We start from the raw sequence: 8,763 nt of genomic DNA on the forward strand, positions 1-8,763 counted from the left end.
GGGCCTGGCACCCTCTACGGGCCGTGGCCTCATTCAAGTTGGACTTGGGCTCGGCGCGAGGCGTCGGGGTAGTGGACCCTCCCAAACACCACATGCCACGACAGGCGGCAGCCTGCGGGGTTCGGTGCTGGACTCTTCCCTGTTCGCTCGCCGCTACTGGGGGAATCCTTGTTAGTTTCTTTTCCTCCGCTTAGTAATATGCTTAAATTCAGCGGGTAGTCTCGCCTGCTCTGAGGTCGTTAGTACGAGGTGTCGCACGCCACACCGCCAGCCGGCTGTGCACGCTACCGAGTAAGTACCGGTATGCGAACCGCCAGGCGACGGGCGCGCATCGCACATTTCAGGAGGCGCGGCCGGCCCCACAGGCGGCCGCGACGCTCCCAGGTCTGCGAAGCGGGGCAAACGCCGCGCGCTTCAGTATACGTAGCCGACCCTCAGCCAGACGTGGCCCGGGAACGGAATCCATGGACCGCAATGTGCGTTCGAAACGTCGATGTTCATGTGTCCTGCAGTTCACATGTCGACGCGCAATTTGCTGCGTTCTTCATCGACCCACGAGCCGAGTGATCCACCGTCCTGGGTGATCTTTTCTTAGTTTCCACTGTCTCTTTCAAGACAGTTGCATAGGCGGGACGTAGGCGTGTGGCGGCCCCTGTTCAAGCGTTCTGTGTCCAACGGCCTCACGGCCGATGGGCGTCGTACGGCTCCACACCGGAGCGGACAGGCAGTCGGGCGAAAGTCATTCAAAACCGGCGCCAGGCGCCAGGTGCCGCAGGCCAGCCGCTCCAGCGCTTCAGCGCTCGTACCACACAACATTGGCGTTAGTTTTGAGAAGCACGCGTGGTTCCGCACGCGGCGCACGGCTACTGCGAGCCGTACAGGTAGCGTGTTGCGCGACACGACACGCACACCGAAAGACATGCAGTCTAGTCGGTAATGATCCTTCCGCAGGTTCACCTACGGAAACCTTGTTACGACTTTTACTTCCTCTAAATGATCAAGTTTGGTCATCTTTCCGGTAGCATCGGCAACGACAGAGTCAATGCCGCGTACCAGTCCGAAGACCTCACTAAATCATTCAATCGGTAGTAGCGACGGGCGGTGTGTACAAAGGGCAGGGACGTAATCAACGCGAGCTTATGACTCGCGCTTACTGGGAATTCCTCGTTCATGGGGAACAATTGCAAGCCCCAATCCCTAGCACGAAGGAGGTTCAGCGGGTTACCCCGACCTTTCGGCCTAGGAAGACACGCTGATTCCTTCAGTGTAGCGCGCGTGCGGCCCAGAACATCTAAGGGCATCACAGACCTGTTATTGCTCAATCTCGTGCGGCTAGAAGCCGCCTGTCCCTCTAAGAAGAAAAGTAATCGCTGACAGCACGAAGGATGTCACGCGACTAGTTAGCAGGCTAGAGTCTCGTTCGTTATCGGAATTAACCAGACAAATCGCTCCACCAACTAAGAACGGCCATGCACCACCACCCACCGAATCAAGAAAGAGCTATCAATCTGTCAATCCTTCCGGTGTCCGGGCCTGGTGAGGTTTCCCGTGTTGAGTCAAATTAAGCCGCAGGCTCCACTCCTGGTGGTGCCCTTCCGTCAATTCCTTTAAGTTTCAGCTTTGCAACCATACTTCCCCCGGAACCCAAAAGCTTTGGTTTCCCGGAGGCTGCCCGCCGAGTCATCGGAGGAACTGCGGCGGATCGCTGGCTGGCATCGTTTATGGTTAGAACTAGGGCGGTATCTGATCGCCTTCGAACCTCTAACTTTCGTTCTTGATTAATGAAAACATACTTGGCAAATGCTTTCGCTTCTGTTCGTCTTGCGACGATCCAAGAATTTCACCTCTAACGTCGCAATACGAATGCCCCCGCCTGTCCCTATTAATCATTACCTCGGGTTCCGAAAACCAACAAAATAGAACCGAGGTCCTATTCCATTATTCCATGCACACAGTATTCAGGCGGGCTTGCCTGCTTTAAGCACTCTAATTTGTTCAAAGTAAACGTGCCGGCCCACCGAGACACTCACTCAAGAGCACCCTGGTAGGATTGCAACGGGGTCCGCCTCGGGACGCACGAGCACGCACGAGGCGCGTCGCACGCCTTCAGCTCGCCCCACCGGCAGGACGTCCCACGATACATGCCAGTTAAACACCGACGGGCGGTGAACCAACAGCGTGGGACACAAATCCAACTACGAGCTTTTTAACCGCAACAACTTTAATATACGCTATTGGAGCTGGAATTACCGCGGCTGCTGGCACCAGACTTGCCCTCCAATAGATACTCGTTAAAGGATTTAAAGTGTACTCATTCCGATTACGGGGCCTCGGATGAGTCCCGTATCGTTATTTTTCGTCACTACCTCCCCGTGCCGGGAGTGGGTAATTTGCGCGCCTGCTGCCTTCCTTGGATGTGGTAGCCGTTTCTCAGGCTCCCTCTCCGGAATCGAACCCTGATTCCCCGTTACCCGTTACAACCATGGTAGGCGCAGAACCTACCATCGACAGTTGATAAGGCAGACATTTGAAAGATGCGTCGCCGGTACGAGGACCGTGCGATCAGCCCAAAGTTATTCAGAGTCACCAAGGCAAACGGACCGGACGAGCCGACCGATTGGTTTTGATCTAATAAAAGCGTCCCTTCCATCTCTGGTCGGGACTCTGTTTGCATGTATTAGCTCTAGAATTACCACAGTTATCCAAGTAACGTGGGTACGATCTAAGGAACCATAACTGATTTAATGAGCCATTCGCGGTTTCACCTTAATGCGGCTTGTACTGAGACATGCATGGCTTAATCTTTGAGACAAGCATATGACTACTGGCAGGATCAACCAGGGAGCTGCGTCAACTAGAGCTGAGCAGCCGGCCGCCCGGGAGTGTGTCCCGGGGGCCCGCGCGAACACGCAAGCGTCCGCTCAATTATTCTGCAAACAGGAGGAGGCTGAGCTCCCCTGCACCATACACCTCGAAACCCTCTCAGGTCCCGGCGGCGCGCAGCGCCGTCCTAAGTACTTGGTCGGGTTCGAGAGAGGCGCAATCGCCCGGAGTTTGGCGAGTAGACGCTTTAGGGTGCGACCACCCGTGCTCCCAACTGAGCTTGCCGCTGCCGACAGAGGCCCGGGAGCGTGCTGTCGTGGCATTGCCGGCGGGAGACAACACGCGCCACCTACGGTGACCGGCAGCTCCAACGCCAGCGCCACAGAAGGACAAAAGCCCCACTTGGGTGCCGAAGCGAACTCTCCCAGCACAGCGCACGCGCCAACACGTCCGCACAGCTGCGATACAAACCACCTGCGAGAACCGCAGAGGCGACCGAGCAGCAGACGGCGTCGCGGCGCCGAGCGCCGGGCGGCGGCGCATCCTCAGCGCACACAGTCCTCAATCGGACCAGCACACTGCAGATGTCCACCGCGCTTCGCACCGGGCCCGCGAGGACCTACTTTGGCCGCACGGCGCCGCGTGCAGGGTGCGCCGGCGCGCAGCTGCGCCGCCTGCCGCCTCCGTCGGCCGGCGCGCCTGCCACTGGCCGCCCCCACCAGCCGGCTGTAGCGCGTGCGCCCACGCACCGCACGGCCAACACGCCGGGAGGCCCCCCCTCACCGGCCGGGGACGGTCCCACCCAGCCACCGCCGCGTATCGCTTCACACCCACATGCCATTCACGTTCGTGGGCATGGTGGGTATCGCTGCAACAACCGGTTGGTAGCTCAACCGATCGTCGCCATCACTGATTCACCCCTAGCGAGAACAACCGCACCACAACGGTTTACCAGTTGTTCATTTGCGTAACGTCACCAGCAAACGTAGGCGTCCATCGCCATTTGCAAATTCAACGATTGTTGCATGCCTGTGTCAGGTGTCACGACACACAGTCTGCCCACATACACGCAACAACATGTCCACGCTTAGCGAACACGTGGAAGGTGGCCCCCGTACGTATGCGATGTCCATTGCGCGAACGACTGTCAACCGGCCTCTGTCGCATGTCGCAGATGTGGAACGCAGTGCACCGTGCTATCACGGTGTGTGAGAAGAGACGACTACGTCTGACAACACGCGCCACTACATCAACAGACGGCTCATGCTGATCGCCATCCAGGGCATACCACACTGCAATCCAGCTCTTATAGGGAGACGACACGTAGCTGAGTGCACAACATTTGGACCGCATGGTTCGCCGTTGTTGGCGCAGTCGTTGTACGGTCACATGTACCACGATGTATCATTCAGTACATGAGGACCAATGTGCAGTACAGTGTGTGATTTGGACGTACAACATCAGCGGACAGTTGACACAGGCCGTACCACAGCGTAGGCTAAGTGCTTCGCCATGCGAATGCCAATGAACAACTGCAAATGCCAATGAACAACTGCAAAGGGCATTGAGCATGTACGTCCTGCTGCCATCCACATTACAGTGTATAGCTGCAAGGTGTTTAACATGAAGCGATACACTGGGGACCGGGCAGTGCGAGTAGCAAACTATATTGCGGGGGTTGCAGTTAGGCAACACTACACTAATTTAACGCGTCGTATGACAATTACAGAGCAGGTTAAGGCCCAACGTGTGTTGGGTTAAGGCCCAACGTGTGTTGGGTTAAGGCCCAACGTGTGTTGGGTTAAGGCCCAACGTGTGTTGGGTTACGGCCCAACGTGTGTTGGGTTAAGGCCCAACGTGTGTTGGGTTAAGGCCCAACGTGTGTTGGGTTACGTTAAGGGGCAATGTGGGTTACGTTAAGGGGGCAATGTGGGTTACGTTAAGGGGCAATGTGGGTTACGTTACGGCGCAATATAGGTTACGTTACGGCGCAATATAGGTTACGTTAAGGGGCAATGTGGGTTACGTTACGGCGCAATATAGGTTACGTTACGGCGCAATATAGGTTACGTTAAGGCGCAATATCGGTTACGTTAAGGCGCAATACAGGTTACGTTAAGGCGCAATACAGGTTACGTTAAGGCGCAATACAGGTTACGTTAAGGCGCAATACAGGTTACGTTAAGGCGCAATACAGGTTACGTTAAGGCGCAATACAGGTTACGTTAAGGCGCAATACAGGTTACGTTAAGGCGCAATACAGGTTACGTTAAGGCGCAATGCAGGTTACGTTAAGGCGCAATGCAGGTTACGTTAAGGCGCAATACAGGTTACGTTAAGGCGCAATGCAGGTTACGTTAAGGCGCAATGCAGGTTACGTTAAGGCGCAATACAGGTTACGTTAAGGCGCAATACAGGTTACGTTAAGGCGCAATACAGGTTACGTTAAGGCGCAATACAGGTTACGTTAAGGCGCAATACAGGTTACGTTAAGGCGCAATACAGGTTACGTTAAGGCGCAATACAGGTTACGTTAAGGCGCAATACAGGTTACGTTAAGGCGCAATACAGGTTACGTTAAGGCGCAATACAGGTTACGTTAAGGCGCAATACAGGTTACGTTAAGGCGCAATACAGGTTACGTTAAGGCGCAATACAGGTTACGTTAAGGCGCAATACAGGTTACGTTAAGGCGCAATACAGGTTACGTTAAGGCGCAATACAGGTTACGTTAAGGCGCAATACAGGTTACGTTAAGGCGCAATACAGGTTACGTTAAGGCGCAATACAGGTTACGTTAAGGCGCAATACAGGTTACGTTAAGGCGCAATACAGGTTACGTTAAGGCGCAATACAGGTTACGTTAAGGCGCAATACAGGTTACGTTAAGGCGCAATACAGGTTACGTTAAGGCGCAATACAGGTTACGTTAAGGCGCAATACAGGTTAGGTTAAGGCGCAATACAGGTTAGGTTAAGGCGCAATACAGGTTAGGTTAAGGTACGACATAGGTTAGGTTAAGGTACGACATAGGTTAGGTTAAGGTACGACATAGGTTAGGTTAAGGTACGACATAGGTTAGGTTAAGGTACGACATAGGTTAGGTTAAGGTACGACATAGGTTAGGTTAAGGTACGACATAGGTTAGGTTAAGGTACGACATAGGTTAGGTTAAGGTACGACATAGGTTAGGTTAAGGTACGACATAGGTTAGGTTAAGGTACGACATAGGTTAGGTTAAGGTACGACATAGGTTAGGTTAAGGTACGACATAGGTTAGGTTAAGGTACGACATAGGTTAGGTTAAGGTACGACATAGGTTAGGTTAAGGTACGACATAGGTTAGGTTAAGGTACGACATAGGTTAGGTTAAGGTACGACATAGGTTAGGTTAAGGTACGACATAGGTTAGGTTAAGGTACGACATAGGTTAGGTTAAGGTACGACATAGGTTAGGTTAAGGTACGACATAGGTTAGGTTAAGGTACGACATAGGTTAGGTTAAGGTAACGACATAGGTTAGGTTAAGGTACGACATAGGTTAGGTTAAGGTACGACATAGGTTAGGTTAAGGTACGACATAGGTTAGGTTAAGGTACGACATAGGTTAGGTTAAGGTACGACATAGGTTAGGTTAAGGTACGACATAGGTTAGGTTAAGGTACGACATAGGTTAGGTTAAGGTACGACATAGGTTAGGTTAAGGTACGACATAGGTTAGGTTAAGGTACGACATAGGTTAGGTTAAGGTACGACATAGGTTAGGTTAAGGTACGACATAGGTTAGGTTAAGGTACGACATAGGTTAGGTTAAGGTACGACATAGGGTAGGTTAAGGTACGACATAGGTTAGGTTAAGGTACGACATAGGTTAGGTTACGGTACGACATAGGTTAGGTTACGGTACGACATAGGTTAGGTTACGGTACGACATAGGTTAGGTTACGGTACGACATAGGTTAGGTTACGGTACGACATAGGTTAGGTTACGGTACGACATAGGTTAGGTTACGGTACGACATAGGTTAGGTTACGGTACGACATAGGTTAGGTTACGGTTACGACATAGGTTAGGTTACGGTACGACATAGGTTAGGTTACGGTACGACATAGGTTAGGTTACGGTACGACATAGGTTAGGTTACGGTACGACATAGGTTAGGTTACGGTACGACATAGGTTAGGTTACGGTACGACATAGGTTAGGTTACGGTACGATATAGGTTAGGTTACGGTACGATATAGGTTAGGTTAAGGTACACATTGTTGTAAGGAAAGGTTTAATGGGGGGCGGGGCGGGGCGGCCGGTTTGTTGATTGTGATTATAGTAAGTGGATGCCTGCGGCATCATCTGATTTGCCACGTCAGGATGCACCTTTGGCTCATGACAGGCGGCGCTCTCATTCCATGCTTGTGGCAGACCTGTGTCTTTCATTCCTGCCATTGTTTGTGTGCTGTGAGAGGAGGCAGTATTGTGATGTTGGGTGCACCCCTGTGTAGGACATGTGTGGGTGTTGGTGGCTTGGGCTGAGCAATGGTGGTTGTCGGGGTGGGTGGGATATTCTGTTTTCTGAGTGGACCTCCCAGTCTGGTTATGACAGTGTGGATTGTCTAATGTGGCGGAGAGGATGCACTGGGTGTTGTTCCATGCTGGTGCTTACATATTGTCTGTGTGCGTGTTACAGGCAGAGAGTAGTGCGTGATAAGGGTGTGTGGCTGACGTGTGGTTGTGATTGTGAGCAGAGTCTTTCAGCATGTATACGGACAGTTGTATACATTATCTGTATTCTGATGGCTCTATCTATTACTAATCAGCGCCGTGTATACGTTTAATCCGGTTCCAGTCGAAACTGTTGTATCTCTGTACATTAGTGACACGGCGAGCCCGCTATGTAGTTACTCGTCTCGGCAGCTTCCACCGGTGTATGGCAAATGATTATAAGGAATCAGTCTAGTCGTCAATACCGATGGTGTGACGTCACATGTCTGGGGTGGGGGACGCTGCGCCCTTCCGGTGGGTCATGGCCTAGAAAGACTCTTCCCACGCAGGGGGGGCGTGGACTGTCATTGACTCTTCCAGGTAATATACTTGGCCGTACGTTCTTGCGACTGCGAGTGCAACGCTCACCGGTACCGACATGGATGGAGCGCCTCCTAGCTGACCGCTCAGCATCGGCATTCGTACAGAGAGCAACGCGGTCGCGTCTCTAGCTCGTAACTGGTACAGCCCGCAGCTCATGTATAGGGACAGCGGGAATGTCGCATATTGGAGATAACTCTTCATGAAACGCATGTTATAGGGGTGGATTGCACATTGCGACTGCGGGAAAAGTCCGCCGTTCATCCGCTGGAGTTGCGAGTTGGGCGGTTGGAGTGGGGCGCAGGTGGAGTGATTGCCGGTCCACGATTTCGTGCGGCAGAGGCGCTGGCGTTGGGGTGCTGTGGTCGACAGAGGACGCAGGCTTTGTGGGTGGGGTCGAAAGATGGGCACTGTGGGCCCATCGATGTCTTGGTCGGCTTGGCGTCTCATAGATGGCGGTATCGTCGTTGCAGGACGTCATGCCGCGGGAGACCTACAGATGGCGCTGTGTTTTGTGGTGCGCTCGACATGGCGGACGTAGTGTTGTCAGATTCGCATAGATGGAGGTATTGCATGTGGTTTCGCCGTATTTTCATAGATGGCGATACCGTTTTGCCGGCATGGTTGGCGTAGTTCCGTCGGATCCCTGTAGATGGAGGTGCCGTTTCTGGGCTGGATGTCAATGTCGTTGCGTCACATTCGCATAGGTGGCGGCATCGTCGTAATACCTCGCCCACTACGGACTTATCACCACCCACACTAGCCGCCCCGGGGACTTGCCAACGACACACCCTATCCCAAGTCTATTTTCTTGCGGAGCATCATGTGTTATTATATTTATTTCACATCCATAGTGGAGT

At 52.8% G+C, this 8,763-nt stretch overlaps 3 non-coding genes across 3 annotated transcripts in view; all 3 read right to left on the minus strand.

Moving 5' to 3' along the window:
- LOC124560459 overlaps positions 1 to 239 on the minus strand; it is a 4,222-nt gene extending 3,983 nt beyond the window's left edge. Inside the window, exon 1 of the ribosomal RNA XR_006969135.1 lies at positions 1 to 239. This exon is cut by the window's left edge and continues 3,983 nt beyond it. This is a non-coding gene — a ribosomal RNA (large subunit ribosomal RNA).
- A 189-nt stretch (positions 240 to 428) lies between these two features.
- LOC124560462 lies at positions 429 to 583 on the minus strand. The gene has a single exon (XR_006969138.1). It is a non-coding gene; the product is annotated as a 5.8S ribosomal RNA (ribosomal RNA).
- A 351-nt stretch (positions 584 to 934) lies between these two features.
- Positions 935 to 2,844, minus strand: LOC124560456. Its single transcript, XR_006969133.1, has one exon. It is a non-coding gene; the product is annotated as a small subunit ribosomal RNA (ribosomal RNA).
- Between the last annotated feature and the right edge of the window lie 5,919 nt (positions 2,845 to 8,763).

The sequence above is a fragment of the Schistocerca americana genome, unplaced genomic scaffold (assembly GCF_021461395.2).
Source record: "Schistocerca americana isolate TAMUIC-IGC-003095 unplaced genomic scaffold, iqSchAmer2.1 HiC_scaffold_1085, whole genome shotgun sequence".
NCBI classification, from domain to species: Eukaryota; Metazoa; Arthropoda; class Insecta; order Orthoptera; family Acrididae; genus Schistocerca; species Schistocerca americana.